Genomic DNA, 20,525 nt, shown 5'->3' with positions numbered 1-20,525 from the left:
GACCGGTCTTTAAAGCTGTCAAAAAAGGACATTCCGGCATCCTGAGCCGTACTCATACGTGACTTAAAATGCTGACAGCTTCTACAACTTAACCTTTCCTATGAACCCTAACCCTTTCTCTTATTTAAACATTCAACAAATATATTTCTCACAACCTCCTGACCTTATCTACAATCACCCGTAACCCTACCCATAACCTCCCCCTTCCTTAGATGTCAAAGGTCACCAGTCAAATTAGTTTGATTAATCGATAAGAGAAATCGGTATAAGTATGCAGAAGTAGTTGGGTTGAAAACAGGAGAAAAAGTTTAAATTTGTTTTGTTTTTTTAAACCGTTATATTTCAAAATTGGGTTAATATTTTAAAAAGCTGCACCAATTGGTAATAGCTGAATGTCTTTTGACCCGTTTGAAGTTTGAATGATGTCTCTAGCTGAATGTATGCAGAAGTAGTTAGGTTGGAAAGAGGAAAAAGTTTTTGAAGAGTTGAAAGAACTTTCCATTCATTTGAATGATGGGAAAAGCTGAATAGTTTCAAAGGTTTAAAAGTTATAAACACCAAAAGTCATAGCGGTTATCTACTGAAAGAACTGAACGTTTAGATACCAAAATTGTAGAAATCGATGAAAGTATGCAGAAGTAGTCAGATTGGAAAGAGGAAGATGTTTCTGAAGAGTTGAAAGCACTTTCCATTCATTTGAATGACAGGAAAAGTTGAATAGTTTAAAAAGTGTAAAAGTTATCAACACCAAAAGTCATAGCTGATGGGTGTAAGCTTACACGGGACAAGTGAAAACTTTGTTATTTCAAGAAATTCCCACCAGGCTGTCAGATAAGTGCTGATGTTAATGCTTTTGAAACATTTGTGATATTTTACGTTTTGACTAATAAGTGGCAGGTCAGAGATTTCCAGATTATCACACAATGCTTGTTCTATATTTATCCATGGTTCATCTATTGGGCTAGGTTTAAACCATGTTGATATTCACTGTAATCTATTGGTCAAGGAATAGTGCTGAAAATTAGGTAAATCTAATCCACCACTTTCCTTGGTCTTCTGTAGCGTTTTTAAAATAATACGTGGTGGTTTGTTTTTCCAAAGAAATTTGGAGATGCATGAATCTAGTGACTTAAACCAAGTAGCAGATGGTTTTATGGGGATCATTGAGAACAAATAGTTAACTTTTGGTAGTATCATCATTTTAATGGTTGTAACTCTCCCCATTAGTGATATAGGTAAGGACTTCCAACGAGAGAGATCGTCCTCTACTGTCTTTAATAATTGCACATAATTTAGCTTTGTTGTTTATGCCTAAATATCTAGTATTTCCTGACTGTAAAATGATCGCAGGTATATTCTGGACCCGACAGTTAATGGGCAAAACTTAAGAAAAAAAGAAAAAACTTAAGAAAAAAAAAAGGTTTTATAGAAGTCCCTAAAAGCACTGTTGATTACATCGGGGTCATGGGGGACATTTACTTTTGAGTCTTTAACAGAAGTGATTGTTGTTTTCTCTTTGTTTCTCTTTAGTTGGTTAGCTAGGAACCTTCCAGATTTATTGCCATGCTCAAAGTTCTCCAAGCAAAGTCTTTGTATCAGAAACTGTGCTTGTTTATCAATAATTTTGTTTAATTCAAGTTTAGCTTTTCTTAGTTCATTCGGTGTGTGTTCCTCTTTGGAGGTACTGTAGACAACTTCTAATGATTTAATCCTGAGTTCTAAATCTGATATCCTTGAACTTTCCCTCTTTTTCTTATTTGATGAAAAATTTTGCCTCTCATAACTGCTTTTCTGGCTTCCCAGAGAGTACGAGTTGACATTCCTGGCAGGTCATTATTTTCTAAATATACAGACCATTCCCTTTTGAAATAATTAATAAAATCAGGGTCTTTTAATAATGATGTATTAAATCTCCAATTCCTCACTGGTGGTATAACTCTGTTATTCTTCAGTGTGATAGAAACTGGAGCGTGATCACTGATAGTGATGGGGTGGATTTTGGTGTCTGAAATATCCCTCATCAAGGAACTGCTGACTAAGAAATAATCTATATTTGAATATGAGTGGTGTACCGGTGAGAAGAAGGTGTATTCTCTAAGAGTGGGGTGGTGGGAGCGCCAAGCATCACAAAGACCAAAATCTTTCATATACTGTTTAACAATATTCGTGGACTGCCAGTTCCGCTGACTTCCTGAAGTACTGAGTCTGTCTACTCCTGAGTCAGAAACCATGTTAAAGTCCCCTCCTATGATGAGTGTGTTATCTGAGTGATCAGAGAGTCAAGTAAAAAAGGAGTGAAAAAATGAGGGGTCATCAACATTTGGACCATATATATTTGCAATGCATAAATTCATATTTTGAATAGATAAATTAACTATTAGAAATCTACCATCTGGATCTATAACTGTGTTGTTTACGGTGAAATTTACTCTTCTATTTATCAGAATGGCTGAGTTGTAACAGGCTGAGTACACATGAGGAAACTGTGCTGTGGTGAGAACATCAGCTGCAGTCTTTGATAAATGAATCTCCTGTAATAAAACAATGTCTGCCTGTAGATCCTTCAATTTATTGGAGATTTTTAATCTCTTCTCCCTGGACCCAGCTCCATGCACATTCCATGAAATAAACCTCAGCGTGGACATGCTCAGATTAACGCAGTGAGTGCTGGATGCTTGCTAAAAGCATCCCGTGCGTGTGTGTGCATATATGCTTCCATGAACATGCCATTGTTGGTGTTTCAGTTGTCAGTATGAGCTTGCTATGATATGTACTTGCGCTGTCGATGCTGTGTGGTATTTGATTGCGTGCTCTGTTCAAATCTCTCTGTGCGCCGTGCTTGTTAACATTACTTATTAAGGTGGAAACTTAACGGGTTGGGGAAGAAAGACAGAATAGAAAAACAGTGCAAAAGAGTGGAAGTGTGAGATAGAAAAAACAAAAACAAGACAAACCCAAATAAACAAATATGACCTGCATACATCCTATGCTAGTGAGACTGGCAGTGAGCTATATATTTTGCCTTGATAGATAACTGTGAATTGGATAGACTATTTCATCTTACTTATATGCCATCTACAGTGAAATGATTCAAGTGATACAAGTTAACGAATACAGATCACCTGGAGTTTAGAAGAGCCAAGGAGTGGTTTCCTGGTCGCGGTACAGCTGCCCGTTGATGAATAATTTATCCACCACGATGACAGCTCGGGAGCCTCCCTCCATGAACTTTCTCCGGATGGGGAACAGAACCCTGCATCTTTCCAGGATTTCTTTGGGAAACTGGTCATTGACGCTGAAGTCCGTTCCTCTCAGCTCCCTGCCGCGGCCCCTCACCTGGACCTTCTGTTGGTAGTGTTCGAACTTGGCCACAATCGGTCTCGGTCGGCGGGCATCAGGTCTCTTCCCTCCCAGGCGGTGGACTCGGTGAAAAGTAATGTTTTTCACTGCATCTCCTCGAAGTTTCAGCTGATTTTGGATAAAGTTTATTACTGTTAGTTCAGGATCCTCGTCTGCCTGCTCCGGGATTCCAGAAAACACAAGGTTGTCCCTCATACTACGAGCCTGGAGATCAATAATTGATTCTTTCATCCTCTTGTTCTCATCAGAGATCCGACTTATTCCTTCGGTGAGGGATTTCACCGATCCTCTGAGGGCTGTGTTTTCTGCAGCCAGCGTCTGCACCTGTTGCTGGCTGAACTCCAACGACTCTCGTAATGACTGGAACTCTCTGTGTAGAATTTCTAACAGAGACATACGGGCGTCGAAGCTGGATAATTTCTTATCTATTGATGTGAAAATGTCCGTAGAATCATTACCAGCTGGAGACGTCGCTCCGGGTGACTCTTCATTATGACTTCTTTTGGAGGTTGAAGCCTTGCTGCTGGCAGATGGGGTTTGGTTAGTTTTCCCCATGACGATCCTGTCAAAACACTCGTCGATGTAATCCGTGAGGCTTGCCAGGCTTTCTTCACTGTACTCCAGTGTTTGGTTTTAGTTTCACCCTATTATATATTTTTTTAAACAGTAGTTATTGGCGTAATTATAATCTTACTATATTGTTTGCTCTATTAGAGGCGCGCCTTGTTTGAATCTGCCGATAGTCTCATAGAATCTCGCGACACTACAGCATCACTCTCTCCTAGGAACCAAAGTACTTTGAACTTTGAATGTTATCTATATCCTCGTCTCCATCATCCACATGTAGCTCGTTGTCATCATCATCCTCTATCTGTTGATATATTATGCGGGTAAGGGTGGTTTCAATCAGTCTTTGGAACAGTCCTCTCAAGCATGTGATACAACATCAAGCACAGGTGACTACTATGGCTCTTACAATAGACATAGACCAAACCACTTCTCCATGATGTCAGTGTCAGTTTTTTGTCATCTCTGCAGAAAGTGATGTGAGTCCCTCTTGGTGATGCTGCCATCTGGGAATCTGCCATTGTTAGGAATAAAGGAAAATGAAAAATTTCCAAACATTTAAATTGTTCAGCGATGCCTTGTAGATGTAATTTATCCAATTAACATTTTTATTTATTGTTGCCCACCAGAAAAGAAAAGATTCAAAGTCTTAAGTTACTTGATTTCTAACTTTAAATTCATCTGGGACTCAGAACTCCAATGCTATCCAGGTACACTCTGTTATCAAATGAACCTCCAGATACAGTTGAACGCTTGAGACATTGCAGCTTCTCACCCAAGGCCTTAAAGTACCCACAGGGAACAGATGGAATGGCATCAGTAGTTGGGCTATTGCGCTGCTGCCCTGCCAGTTAGACGGAAGAACGGACCTCAGTTTCATATCCCCACACAACCATCAGAGGTCTGCCCTCATGGAAGTCTCGTTCCGAAACCAAGATGCTGAGTAGTCACATTACAATTGTATAATGAATCGGCTGTAGCTCAGGAGGAAGAGCAGTTGCCCACCAATCGGAAGGTCGGTGGTCTGGCTTCCCCGGGCTACATGTCGAAGCGTCCTTGGGCAAGACACTGAACCCCACGTTGCCTGTGTATCATTGGGGAATGAATGTGTGCACAAATGATTAGAAAAAAGCACATAGTTACGTATCCTAAGACGTGCTTATGAGTGTGTGTGAGTGGGGTGAATGCGGCATGTAGTGAAGCGCTTTGAGTGGTCAGTTAGATGTGCTCCATAGTTGAATACTGCAGCATATTTAAACAAACTCTTTGGCAGTATTAGTTCGACAGTTCATAGTAAATGGCACCTTTATTCTTCCAGATCTGTCTTTGTAAGTGTACATTTGGTTTTGCATGCATGGTTAATGGACTAGTATATGCATCCGGTTTCTCAGAATACTCTATTCTTGGCTTCACCTTCTCCCAATCTGAGGCTTCTTCACATGCAGTCACAAACACACCTAAACGCCTCCAGTGGTTGTCTGTGGGTTTGGAGTGTGACACATGAGGTGCATTACATGATCTTAAAAACTTTCTCATGTTGTGGGAAAGTGAGCAGCAAGCTGCACAACAACCCTCTTTAAACCAGTATAAGTGTATTAACTTTAACATGGTCTGTTTTTCTCTGCTTTTTTTTTTTACCCGTTTTTTAGAAATTATGGTCGGACATGCAGCCTTTCTTGCAGCCGAACACTTCCGCTCCCGCTTTTGATGATGTATGGTCGGGCATTCGTACCTTTTCTTACCCGCTTTTTATGAATTATGGTCGGAAATTCACACCTTCTTGCAGTCGAACACCTCCGCTCCCACTTTTGATGATATATAGTAAGGCATTGCACCTTCTCTTACCCGCCTTTTGAAAACTATGAGCTGACATCCACACCTTTTTGCAGCCGACCACCTCCACTTCTGCTTTTGATCATGTATGGTTGGGCATTTGCACATTTTCTTACCCGCTTTTTAGAAATGATGGTCATACATGCACACTTTCTTGCAGCCGAACACTTCCGCTCCCGCTTCCGATGATGTATGTTTTTTGCACGCTTTTTACAAATTATTGTTAGACATTCACACCCTCTTGCAGCCAAACACCTCCGCTCCAGCTTTTGATGATGTGTAGTTTGGCATTCGCACCTTTTTGCAGCCAAGAATCTCCGCTCCCGCTTTTGATGATGCATGGTCGGGCATTCCTACTTTTGTTTGCCCACTTTTCAACAATAATGGTTGGAAACTCCCACCTTCTTGCAGCCGACCACCTCCACTCCCCCTTTTGATCATGTATAGTCAGGAATTCGCACCTTTTCTTACCCGCATTTTGCAAATTATGGTTGGCCATTCACACCTTCTTGCAGCCAACCACCTCTGCTCCTGCTTTTGAAGATGTATGGTCTGGCATCTTCTATATATTCTGTCTGAACCTTGCTTTAGTGAATGTCTCATAACCTTGTGTGGCTAGTGATCTCATCGTAGAAGATATAAAAAGCGGTAGTATCATTTTTTTAATTAAGAGAACTATGTGTTAGCTTTCTGATATGTTATGCAGACTAGCCCCCTTTCTGAAAGAATAAATGTTTTGTGTTAATTATCTCAAGCGACTCTGAGGCTCATTTTCAGAGAATTTTCTTGACACCTTGTATGAGAAAAAAATACAATTGTGGTTCAGCAATAAGCTTCTCTCTTGTCATTGTCTTTGAAGACAACGTGGAAGAATGGTAAACTGGCATAAATTTTAGTTAATAATTCATTTTTACAGTTAAATCTGTATTTGTGAATCACTCGTCGAGTAATGCTTATTATCGGATTTCTGAAAAGATCTACAGGGATAATTGGACACACTTTGTAAACAATGGCATCTCCCTGATGATAAAGAAATTAGGAATAGACCTTAGAAACCATTGTGCATATCACCCAGCCAGCAGGATGGGTGAAAAGACATAATGGAATAATTGAGTCAAGGTTGAAGAAAATCATGGAAGAAATGGGAAAAATTGGGTTTACTGTTTACCATCCTAAACATGCATATTACTCCGACAAGTGCAAGATTAACTCCATTTGAGATAATGTTTGGAAGACCATTTCTACTCCCACAGTTAAATTAGAGACACCAGCGACCATAGTCAAATGCATTCCAGGGGCCAGAGCGGGCGACATAGAATCCTATTTAAAACTGCTGGCTAAGGATAAACGTAAATACGGTAAAATAGTTATTCACGTCGGCGGTAATGACACCCGGTTACGCCAATCGGAGGTCACTAAAATTAATGTTGCATCGGTGTGTAATTTTGCCAAAACAATGTCGGACTCCGTAGTTTTCTCTGGACCCCTGCCAAATCTGACCAGTGATGACATGTTTAGCCGCATGTCCTCATTCAATCGCTGGTTGTCTAGATGGTGTCCAGCAAACAACGTGGGCTACATAGATAATTGGCAATCTTTCTGGAGAAAACCTGGTCTGATGAGGAGAGACGGCATCCATCCCACTTTGGAAGGAGCGGCTCTCATTTCTAGAAATATGGACGAATTTATTAGTCATCCAAAAACATGACATCCCAGGGTTGAGACCAGGATGCAGAGTTGTAGTCTTACACACTTCTCTGCGGCTTCCCACCTGATGCTGCCCCCCCCTCAATCAAAAAACACAAAAGGAGCAAATCCTCTTGTGCAAAAAAAAATTAAAACAAAAACTTTAACTGAACAAAAACATCAAACTATTAAATGTGGTTTGCTGAATATTAGATCTCTCCCTTTGAAGTCTCTGTTAGTGAATGATTTGATTTGTGATCATCATATTGATATATTTTGTCTTACAGAAACCTGGCTGCAGCAGGAGGATCATGTTAGCATTAATGAATCAACTCCCTCTGACTATTTAAATGTTCATGTTCCTAGAACCACAGGCAGAGGAGGAGGAGTGGCAGCTATCTTCAGATCAGGGTTACTAATCAGTCCTAGACCCAAGATTAGTTTTAGCTCTTTTGAATCTCTGATTCTCAGTTTTTCCCACCCAAAGTGGAAATCACAAAAACCTCTTGTGTTTGTTGTTGTGTATCGTCCGCCTGGCCCTTATTCTGAGTTTCTGTCTGAATTCTCAGAGTTTTTATCCCAGTTAGTGCTGAGTACAGATAAAGTCATTGTAGTGGGTGACTTTAATATTCATGTAGATGTTGAAAATGACAGCCTAAATATTAACTTTAATTCTATATTAGACTCTATTGGATTTTCTCAAAGTGTTCACAGACCTACTCACTGCCTTAATCATACCCTTGACCTTGTGCTGACTTATGGCATTGAGAGTGAACAGTTAACAGTGTTCCCTCATAACCCTGTCTTGTCTGACCATTTTTTAATAACTTTTGAATTTACATTACTTGACTACACGGTTTCTGAGAAGAATTCTACATATAGAAGGTGTCTGTCAGAGAATGCTGTAACCAGATTTAAAGAGTTGATTTCATCATCCTTTTCTTCACTGCCATGTGCAGATATGACACAGGATGGCTACCTAAATTTTACTCCAGTAGAACTTGACTCTCTTGTTGACAGCACTACAGCTTCAATGCGTACAACACTGGACAATGTTGCCCCTCTGAAAAGGAAGGTAATCAGTCAGAAGAGGTTGGCTCCTTGGTATAATTCACAGCTGCGTGCGTTAAAGCAGACTGCAAGAAAGCTGGAGAGACAGTGGCGTTCCTCTAATTTAGAAGAGTCTCAATTAGTCTGGAAAGATAGTTTAATAACGTATAAGAAAGCACTTCGTAAAGCTAGAACTGCGTATTATTCATTATTGATAGAAGAGAATAAGAATAATCCCAGGTTTCTTTTCAGCACTGTTGCCAGGCTGACAAAGAGTCCGAGCTCTGTTGAGCCATGTATTCCTTTAACTCTCAGCAGTGATGATTTCATGAGATTCTTCATCAATAAAATTGTTTCTATCAGAGAGAAGATTAATGGAATCCTTCCCATTATTATCACTGATGTATCATCAAGTAGAGCAGCTTTAGAAGTATCTTTCGAACCTGAATTGTATTTAGACAGCTTCTGTCCAGTTGATCTTTCTGAGCTAACAACAGCAATAGTCTCTTCTAAACCATCAACTTGTATGTTAGACCCAATCCCAACCAGACTGTTCAAGGAGGTTTTCCCCTTAATTGACACTTCCATATTGGATTTGATCAATCGGTCTTTGTTGACAGGATATGTACCTCAGACTTTTAAGGTTGCTGTAATTAAACCTTTACTTAAAAAACCTACTCTTGATTCAGAAGTGTTGGCTAATTATCGACCTATATCCAATCTCCCTTTTTTGTCCAAAGTTCTTGAAAAAATAGTTGCAGTTCAACTTTGTGATCATTTACATAGAAATAATCTGTTTGAAGAGTTTCAGTCAGGATTCAGAGTGCATCATAGCACAGAAACAGCACTGGTGAAAGTTACCAATGATCTCCTGTTAGCCTCTGATAGCGGACTTGTTTCTGTGCTTGTCCTGTTGGATCTCAGTGCTGCATTTGATACGATCGATCACAGCATTCTGTTACAGAGACTTGAACATGTTATTGGGATTAAAGGAACTGCATTAGGCTGGTTTAAGTCATATTTATCTGATAGATTCCAGTTTGTTCTTGTAAATGAGGAATCTTCCTCACACGTTGGAGTAAGTCATGGAGTTCCTCAGGGTTCTGTGCTTGGACCGATTCTTTTTACTTTATACATGCTTCCATTAGGTAACATTATCAGACAGCATGGCATAAATTTCCATTGTTATGCTGATGATACTCAGCTGTACTTATCTATGAAACCAGATGAAACCTACAGGTTGGTCAGGCTACAAGCCTGTCTTAAAGACATAAAGACCTGGATGACTCAGAACTGTCTGCTTTTAAATTCAGACAAAACTGAAGTTGTTCTCTTTGGACCTGAGCGCTTCAGGGAGAAATTGTCTAGTTATATAGTTACTCTAGATGGTATTTCCTTGGCTTCTAGTTCTACAGTGAGGAACCTTGGAGTTATTTTTGACCAGAATTTATCATTTGACGCACATATAAAACTGGTTTCTAGGACTGCCTTCTTTCACCTTCGTAATATTGCTAAAATCAGGAACATCCTGTCTCAGGGTGATGCAGAGAAACTAGTTCATGCATTTGTTACTTCAAGATTGGACTACTGTAATTCCTTATTATTGGGCTGTCCCACATATTCTCTGAAAAGCCTCCAGCTGATCCAAAATGCTGCAGCCAGAGTTCTGATGAGAACTAACAGGAGAGATCATGTTTCTCCAGTTTTAGCTTCTCTTCATTGGCTCCCTGTTAAATTCAGAATAGAATTTAAGATTCTTCTTCTGACATATAAAGTTCTTAATGACCGAGCTCCATCATATCTTAAAGATTTAATTGTAAGATATTTTCCTAACAGAGCACTTCGCTCCCAAACTGCAGGTTTACTTGTTGTTCCCAGAGTTTCTAAAAGTAGAATGGGAGGTAGAGCCTTCAGTTATCAGGCCCCTCTCTTTTGGAATAAGCTGCCAGTAAATGTCCGGGAAGCAGACACCCTTTCCACTTTTAAGATTAGGCTTAAAACTTTTCTTTTCGATAAAGCTTACAGTTAGGGATGGCTCAGGTAATCCTGAAACATCCCATAGTTAAGCTGCTATAGGCTTTGACTGCTGGGGGACCTCATCTGTCACACCTTTCCTCACTTTGCTCTCTTTTTCCCCCTGTTTAATTTCAAAATTGATTTTATGTACATGTGACATTATTGTGGTTATTAACCTATGTTTCCCTGTTCCAACAGATATCCTTTGAATGGCGTTATGGTGTTTTTCCCCCCTCTTTTCTGTCTTCTCAAACCCCAGCTGGTCGAGGCGGATGGCCACCCTTCCTGAGTCTGGTTCTGCCAGAGGTTTCTTCCTGTTAAAAGAGAGTCGTTCCTTTCCACAGTTGCCACAGGCACGCTCAGGACGGGAGATTGGACTGAAGACACATTTCGGTGCAATCTGTTGGTTTCCTTAGCTAGGATATTAATTTTTTGAATTAGCTCTATATGAATTCATTGGATTATGATTACAATGAATTGAATTCCAATTGGCTTGAATTGGACTATATTACTTAAGTGCCTTGAGATGACAATTGTTGTAATCTGGCGCTATATAAATAAAATTGAATTGAATTGAATTGAAATCATACACTAGACATGATGAGGAGAAGAAACCTCAGCAGAATACAAATATTAACAAGTAGAGAGATCTCTTCTGTCTAGTCTGTTCCAGGTGAACCTGTGGAGGAATATCTAAAGACAGTAAAACCCGGAGACTGGAGCCTCATCAAAGTGTTAAAGAAAAAGAAAAAGCGGTCCAGTCCAAGAGGGGAAGGTCCATATCTAGTTATAACCTTTACTTAAACTCGAAGATAAATTGAAGAAACAACCTCATTTACAATATAGATGAGACAAAAAACACAAAAACATTTGAAGACACGATTAAAACACAACATTTAGAACATACAATAAGCTTAACAGAAGTGACAAAAATAGACTGTACAAACACAAATCTAATAAAAAACATGAGCTGTAGGAAGTGAAGGAGAAAATTTACCATTAATAGAGTTTACCGCCTTCCAGAATTTTGTTGAATTTGAGTAGGCTTTGGGAATCAAATTTAGATAATGATCAGACTTGGCCTTTCTTATTGCTGCTGTACATTTATTTCTAAGTTGCCTGAAAGTAAGCCAATGACCCGGGTTCCTCATACGCTTAGCTAGCATTCAATATTTATTTATCTTTTAAGTAAAGAAGATAGTTCTGCCGAAACCCAGAGACTGGACCTGTTCTGAGTTCTATATTTTTAAAAGGGGGGGGGTATCAACTATGGAATTAGAAGATTTACAAAAATGGTCAGAGCTAGACCTACATCTGGGATTTTGACAGTGTCATGAGTATCACTATTCAACAAATCAGTTAAGAAAAAAAAAAAAAGCACGCTCATTGAGGTGTTTCAGGTTCCGTCTGGATACCAAGCGTGGACCTATTGTTTTCATTTTTGCAGTTCTGATACAGGCTATTGGACAATGATCACCAACACCAAGGTAAAATACTGCAGAGTCAGAGATTTTCTCCCTTCGATTTGTTAAGATTAAGTTAATCAGGGATGACTTTGAAGGATGTTTTAAGTTTGGTCTTGTAGGATCAGTAATTACCTGAGAAAGATTAATATTTGTACACACCTCTTTTAAATAATCAGAGCAGAGTTCAACCGTTTCAAATTAAAGTAGCCACACAGAGATTGGGTTTAGGCTACATACACCCGGAACGATATCAATAAATATAAGAAATATTAAACACTGATTCAACATATAGTCCTTGTATACATGTAGAGGCGTGATATTTTGAAATGTGCTCATTGCGGAGTTAGAATCAGTTGAGTAATGAAGGTTGCGCTATTCTGGGAAAGAGGTTCTGTTCTCGGCATCATGATAGGCTCTCCTGATATAGAAGGTTTAGCTAACACATTAGAATAATTTTACTATTTTCATATGCATGTGCAATGAAGATTTGATTGCTGCAGATAAATGCAAAGAAGAACAGCTTACACATAAACGCTCACATATCGGCTGCTCAATACAATGAAGACCTGCTTATCTGGTAAGTTCAATGTTAATGTGTAATATTCAATTAGGATCTGCAAAACAGTGAAGTTTAAAAAATTAATGAGTCCATAGTTGGCGTGAGAAGACTACAGTAATAAATAACTGTGTGTATGTTAAAAACAGATATTGCGAGAAAAAAAATTGTTTGGTTGTATGTATATGAATTTTATGTGTATAAACTGTGTTGAGTCGTAGTTATTCAGTAGTGTCTCAGTGAAACAACAGACGGGGCAACCTTGCAGTGACAACAAAAGCAGTGTTCCACTGATCGGACCAGTTGCTCGAGTGTACTCCATACAAACTGGTTGGCTATTGAAGGGATAGAGAATGAGGAATACTTGTTTTTAAGTAAACAGGGAAATAGATGGGAATGTCAAATACATGTTTTAACAAGACCAAGATAATATTACATACTTAGACATCTGGGAAAAGAACTTTAATTGGTAGGACATCTTAGTGTAGAAGAATACACAAATTTAGTGAAAACAATTGAAGAATGCCTTTCTGAAGAGCTGTTTACCACAGATGAGCAGCTTTGTAACCAAGCACATGATAGATCACCGTACTGTAAGTACCGTAAGTTATCTAATTCAATGGATTGGTCTATACATGCAGAACAGCATTTTAAAAACAAAATGAAAAACAAGAAGAGACAAACCTTTATGGGGGAAGGTGATGAATAAACAACTGTGCATGTGATGAAGGAGAGACCATTTGAAGTTGTTCGCAGCACAGGGACCGCAGTCCAAGTTAAAGGATCTCCGACGTTGTATCACCTATCACACTGTGTCAAGGCACCGAAAGAAGAACAAAACACCAAATTCAAGGACAAAGAGACGAAGACTCCGGCAGACCAAGCGAGAGGACTGACAAACCAGAAACACAAAAGGATGTTCAATATCAAGATCCAGAAGAAGGCTAACGAGGCCGAGAACACTTTTCCGATGCTGGGATGATGCCAGCAAGAACCTACCAGTCGATGAACTGAGAAGATTCAGTCTCATCAATCTGCAACACGTGCCAGGAACAACGGTGGCCTCCCCCCGGAAGGCAATCCAACAAAGACTCGACGACTACACTTCGAGAAGGACAAGAGAGGCAATTGTACCAAGGAGACCAAGGTCAGTGTGCAAAAAGACCAAGCCCAAAGCGTTACGTGAACAAGTGAAGCAACCCTGGTTAAGTCTGTTCGGCTACCATGTCAGTGCACAGCATGGAATCTTCTTTGTGCGCAGGGGAAAGACAACTATGGAAGACTATGGAAAACTATGGAAGACTAGATTTCTCAAACATCTCCTCTCCAGTCAAATATGTACTGCTTAATGATGTTAGGAGAGTGAAAAAGAAAAGGGGACGGCAGTCCTAATAGTCTATAGTCTATAAGCGAATATATTAGGACCCCCAACCTGGGTGGTTAGAGTTAAGCAACAGACTTGAAACCAAAGTTGAAATGATGGTTTTAGTAATAATTAATGGCAGCTCTGATGCAGAGCTGAGACTTTTTGAAGAAATGCTACCATTAAACATCTCAACATCATATACACCACCAACCTCTGCATCCAGCTGGGAAACAACAGCAGGAACTACACAGGTTATCACTTTAGTAAGAGCCAAGGCCTCAAGAGAGGGGCGAACATAGAATCCTCTACCATTAATATGTCTCTGGGAACTGTGACAACAACAACCATTACCTCAAACAGTACTGATACTTTTGGGAGTGTCACGATACGATCTACCCAGCCACCAAGCTTGGAGGAGACGGATGTGGTGCCATCAGGTATTGTTTACAGCATTGGTAATGAAACAGGCATAGAATCACCTGATCTTGAGCAGCAAAGAGACAAATCAGCTGATAATAGCAGTGAGAATGCGGATGAAGTTGAAAGGGGATAGCTGAACCATGATAAAATTTTTTTTTAAAAAAATTAAAAAATAAAAAGTTCAAATCTAGGAGAAAACCAATTGCTGAAGTCTTGGTAGAAGGAATTTAAAGGTAAAAAGAAATTAGTGAAATGATTTGGAGCTGATTGAAAAAAGGCAAAATTGTTTAAATGGCTGGTATGACATATATATTAAGTGTCGTCACTGAAGGTTAGAATTCTCTCTGAATTGACCGGAATTACTTAAGAAACATGAAACACGGATCGATTATTTATATATATATATATATATATATATATATATATATATATATATATATATATATATATATATATATATATGGTCATTTATTTAACATGGGGCTAAGACAGCACTCAGGATGTATGGTAATGAGAACATAACACCAAAGATGCAGTTCAATAGATCAGGGATAAGAGAGACATGAGACTTAATATTTCTATAGCGGTCTCTGGCTAATTATAGGGGTGCCTTACTGCGTGAATGAAAAATTGGTTATTTTAACTCGGCCCTATTTATTACCAAACCACAGCCGAGGTTCCTTAAGAGGTAGACGAGAGTAGACCTTACTTTGAGGAAAATCCAAAGAATTTGGCCGCCGGCTTCCCAGGAGTTTGGATGAGCGAGTCCCCAAGCGGACGCATGTAGATTCTCTTTCTCCGGTAGAATGGTTGCCGGTGGAGCAGCTCAGGATCCTTGGAGCGTGCGGTCCAGTCTTTGGTTCTGGTTCGGCTTGAAGGCACCTGATGTCGTATCTCGTCTCCCCTTTTGCAGAATGATGCGGGCAGGTGGTCGAGTGGCTTTTGAGCAGGGTCGAGTCAAAATAACCCCAACAAAAATGGTGTTTTCAAGTAAACTTGGTCAAAAAAAAAAAGGAATTATTGTTTAAGTTTGCCCCGTGGATTTTGCTTAGGAAATGAGCGTTTCATAAAGGTAACAAAAATGAGACAAGTGAAATAGTCTAAGTAGAGGGTAAATAAGTGACAAAAGGGGAAAAAGGAGTCTAGAGTCTGAAAGTGTAAAATAAAGTAGAACTGACACAAACGAAATAAAATAAAACTAATTTAAACAAAAACTAAAGAATGGGTAGAAAAAGACTCAAAACTACTAGACTGAAAAGAAAACCAAAAAAAAACTTTCTCAAACGGCAGCACACTTCAATGAACTTAAATGAACTTTTATAAAAGAAAAGTTAATCTCTCTTATCCCAGCATCCCAAAGCACATTCAAAGAATACATTAATACCATACTTATCACAAAGGCATTAAATATAAGCAATATAAACATGAATCAGTAGACATGTTCAAACAAGAGATGACGATGGATTATAGTGAGTGACCAATAAAACTGAAAATGTAATATTCACATGGTTCATTAACTGACAGTTATTCCGTCGGTTGGACCTCCAGTTCATTGTAACACACACACATTTAATTGGCACTAATGCAGTAGTCACCATATTATAAACAGGAGAATAAAATACAGAATGATTTTAATTCCAAGATTCGCTGTCGCGATCTGGAGATGGCACTGTGGTTCCACAGCACGACGGTCGGGTCCTACGGCGTAATATTAACTTTCCTGGTGTTTTACGTACAGCATCGTGGAAAGTCTTAAAATGATGCTTCAGCTGTCCTTTTTCATATTTCACAGTCAGTAGGTAATTATGAGGCATATTGGTAACAGATTCATTAAGCCATCTGAAACTGGTATGCACCCCACTGACCTATCTGGTACCAAAAGGTGGGTCTGTGTTTATCCAACTCAGCTCTGGCCGGCCGAGCAGATGTTAATCTAACTCCAGAATCTTTCAAAGGATGACGGTCCTTGTTTGGAATGTTTTTTCACTCAGTTTCTCATGATTGTAGATTAGGGGGTTTGTTATTTTGAAACCACTCCTAACAGATCAAAGAAAAAAGGGTACCTTTGGGTCTCCCCCCCTTTTACTGGTCATCACGAGTACGCTACACCTACCACATTCAAGCAAGCTCAGGAAACCTTCCCTCCCTCCAACTCATGGAGAATTATCGGCCGGTCTCTCTCCTCCCATTTAATCATTGAAAGGGCGGTCTTCAAGCAGGTCATCGATTGCCTCTCACATAACAACCTCCTTGACCCAAACCAATCTGGGTTTAAAAGTGGACACTCCACCGAAACGGCTCTGTTGGCTGTGACAGAAACCTTAAAAGAACCCAGAGCGACAGCTAAGTCCTTTGTATTTATCCTGCTTGACTTATCAGCTGCATTTGACACTGTCAACCACAGTATCCTTTTGTCCATACTCTCTAGCATGGGCATCACAGGGAGAGCACACTCCTGGTTTAAATCATACCTCACTGGCTTGGTCACACTTCTGCAGTGCACCACCTCGCCACAGGGGTCCCCCAAGGTTCAGTACTGGGACCTATTCTCTTTGCCATATACACCAACTCAATGGGACAGATCATCCAATCACATGGCTTCTTATACCAATGTCATGCTGATGATACCCAGCTCTATCTGTCATTCCCACCTGACGACCACACGGTCTCAACACGAATCTCAGACTGTCTCTCTGACATATCAACATGGATGAAAGCCCATCACCTCCAACTTAACCTCCCAAAAACTGAACTGCTTGTCTTCCCAGCCAAACCAACCATACACCACAGCGTCTGCATCCAAACTGAATTCCTATCTTTTGCTCCATCAAAGGTTGGTAGAAACTTGGGTGTCATGATTGATGACCAACTAACCTTCAGAGATCACGTTACCTTGGTTGCTCGTTAATGCCGCTTTGCATTAGTAAACATAAGAAAGATCAGACCATACCTAACCCAACATGCCACTCAGCTCCTGGTGCAGGCCATGGTTATCTCCCGCCTTGACTACTGTAATGCTCTCCTAACTCGTCTCCCAGCCTGTGCCGTGAAACCTCTGCAGATGGTCCAGAACGCAGCTGCGCGTCTGGTCTTCGATCAGCCTAAAAGAGCACACGCATCAACCACTGATATTAGCCTACAAAGTGCTTAAAGGAATGGCTCCATTCTTTTCATGTGTTGTCCCACGATGGTGGAATGATCTACCAAGCACTACCAGAACAGGGGCGTCCCTGTCTATTTTCAAGAAACTCTTGAAAACCCAGCTCTTCAGAGAGCATCTCCTATCCTCGCACTTACCTTGTACTTACCTACTCCCTCTATCTTTGCACTATATCTTTCTGCACTTCCTTCTATGCCTGTACCCTATCTTTACTCTGTCACCTCTGACAGAGTCTGACAAGTGGGTTCCTTCTATGTAGTTTATTGTTAGCTTTTTATATAGCTTGTTATATCTTCATTTGTAAGTCGCTTTGGATAAAAGTGTCTGCTAAATATATAAACATAAACATAATATTTTTGTTTTCAGGTAATTTTTTATGTTTTCAGGTTTCTGGTCATGTTTTGCCCCGTCACTTAGTCTAACTCAAGTCACCTGTTTCTGTTCACAGCTGCACGTCATCACCAATCACCTCCCCACAGTACTTAGTTTCCAGGTTCAGTCTCACTCATTGCAAAATCCTCACTTTACCTTCCACACTCATGACACGTTCATCAAGTCAGGTTTTTGCCCCATAGCCACATTTATTTCATGTTATTTAATCCAAGTCTTGTTTTGATTTTGCTAATGCTTAAGTGTTTTTGATAATCCGACTCAGCCGCGTCTTGTGTTTTGCCTTGTATCCTTTTTGGAATAAACCTTTGTTACCTTTTGAAGTCTGCATCTGGGTCCTCCCTTCCTGCACCATTCATATTTGACAGGGACAGCTGAAGAGCATTTCAACACAGAGATGAACAGTTCTCATGAACAAGGTCAAAGGTTAACAGCATTCTCACAATAATCTTGCAGTAAGAGTGGACTGACATTTTTTGTTAACCCTGTTTTCTCCTGTTTATGTTGCTACAGGGAGATGAGATGATTATATTTTTATTGTTATATTCTTTTGGTCAGGAAAGTTGTCTATATACAATTCAGTTCGTATATAGGTTGATCGTATCAAATGCAGAACTGAGATCCAATAGGACAAGCACAGACACAAGTCCGCTATCAGAGGCTAAGAGGAGATCATTGGTAACTTTAACCAGTGCCGTTTCTGTGTTATGATGCACTCTGAATCCTGACTGAAACTCTTCAAACAGATTATTTCTAAGTAAATGATCACAAAGTTGAACTGCAACTATTTTTTCAAGAACTTTCGACAAAAAAGGGAGATTGGATATGGGGCAGCTGTAGCTCAGGAGGAAGAGCAAGGTCGGTGGTTCGACTCTGGCTTCCAGGCTACATGTTGAAGCGTCCTTGGGCAAGACACTGAACCCCACGTTGCCTCCCAGTGTATCATTGGGGTATCATCTGGGTCCTCCCTTCCTGCATTTCAACACAGAGATGAATAGTTCTCATGAACAAGGTCAAGGTATGAATGTGTATATGAATGATTAGAAAAAGCACTTAGTTATGAATCTTAAGACATGCTGTATGAAGTGTGTGTGAGTGGGGTGAATGCGGCATGTAGTGAATTTGAGTGGTCAGTTATACAAGTACACTATACAAGTTGATGATTAGCCAACACTTCTGAATCAAGAGTAGGTTTTTAAGTAAAGGTTTAATTACAGCAACCTTAAATGTCCGAGGCACATATCCTATCAACAAAGACAGATTGATCAAATCCAATATGGAAGTGTCAATTAAGGGGAAACCTCCTTGAACAGTCTGGTTGGGATTGGGTCAAAAATACAAGTTGATGGTTTAGAAGAGACTATTGCTGTTGTTAGCTCAGAGAGATCAACTGTGCAGAAGCCATCTAAATACAAATCAGGTTCTAAAGATACTTCTAAAGCTGCTGTACTTGATGATAAGTGATAATAGTAGGAAGGATTCCATCAATCTTCTCTCTGATAGAAACAATTTTATTGAATCTCATGAAATCATCACTGTTGAGAGAGGAATACATGGCTCAATAGAGCTCGGACTCTTTGTCAGCCTGGCAACGGTGCTGAAAAGAAACTATTATTCTCTTCTGTCAATGATGAATAATAAGCAGTTCTAGCTTTACGAAGGACTTTCTTTCTTTCTTTCCAGACTAATTGAGACTCTTCTAAATTAGAGGAACGCCACTGTATTTCCAGCTTTCTTGCAGTCTGCTTTCACGCACGCAGCTGTGGAGCCAACCTCTTCTGACTGATTACCTTACTTTTCACAGGGGCAACATTGTCCAGTGTTGTACGCATTGAAACTATAGTGCTGTCAACAAGATAATCAAGTTCTACTGGAGTAAAATTTAGGTAGCCGTCCTCTGTCATATCTGCACATGGCAGTGAAGAAAAGGATGATGAAATCAACTTTTTAAAACTGGTTACAGCATTCTCTGATAGACACCTATATGTAAAATGCTTCTAAGAAGCCGTATAGTTAAGCAATGTTAATTCAAAAGTATTAAAAAATGGTCAGACAAGACAGGGTTATGAAGGAAGTGTTCAAACTGTTAAATCTCAATGCCATAAGTCAGCACAAGGTCAAGGGTATGATTAAGGCCGTGAGTAGGTCTGTGAACACTTTGAGAAAATCCAATAGAGTCTAATATAGAATTAAAGTTAATATGAATACAAGATTGTCACGATTTATGCTTTGATTCATGTCTTATTTCGTAATTTCCTGTTTTATTTTGAAACACTAACTGCTCCTCTCGTTTCAGGTACCTTGCTCTTCCTCCTGTGTCCATCCATCCATCCATCTTCTATACTGTCAATCCGTCGGTTGGGCAGCGGGTGCGCCGGAGCCCATCCCAGCAGTCATCAGGCGAAAGGCGGGGCCCACCCTGGACAGGTCGCCAGTTCCTCCTGTGTCAAGTGACGGATTGTCTTCCCTGATTCCCAAAGTGTTTCCACCTGTTCCCCTTGGCTCCTCTTGTGCTCAAATAATCTGCGTCTCCCTTGTCTTGTGCCAGTATGTTGCTTCTTGTCATGAGCATCACTCAAGCGTCCTTTGATCCACAGCCACAGAATCCTCGAGCCTGCAGTGAGCGATCCTGTTGCAGAGCAGTATCTTTTGTAA

This window comes from Leuresthes tenuis, unplaced genomic scaffold, assembly GCF_036924035.1.
Source record: "Leuresthes tenuis unplaced genomic scaffold, fLeuTen1.0.hap1 SCAF_18, whole genome shotgun sequence".
NCBI classification, from domain to species: domain Eukaryota; kingdom Metazoa; phylum Chordata; class Actinopteri; order Atheriniformes; family Atherinopsidae; genus Leuresthes; species Leuresthes tenuis.
This window is presented reverse-complemented; position numbering follows the sequence as displayed.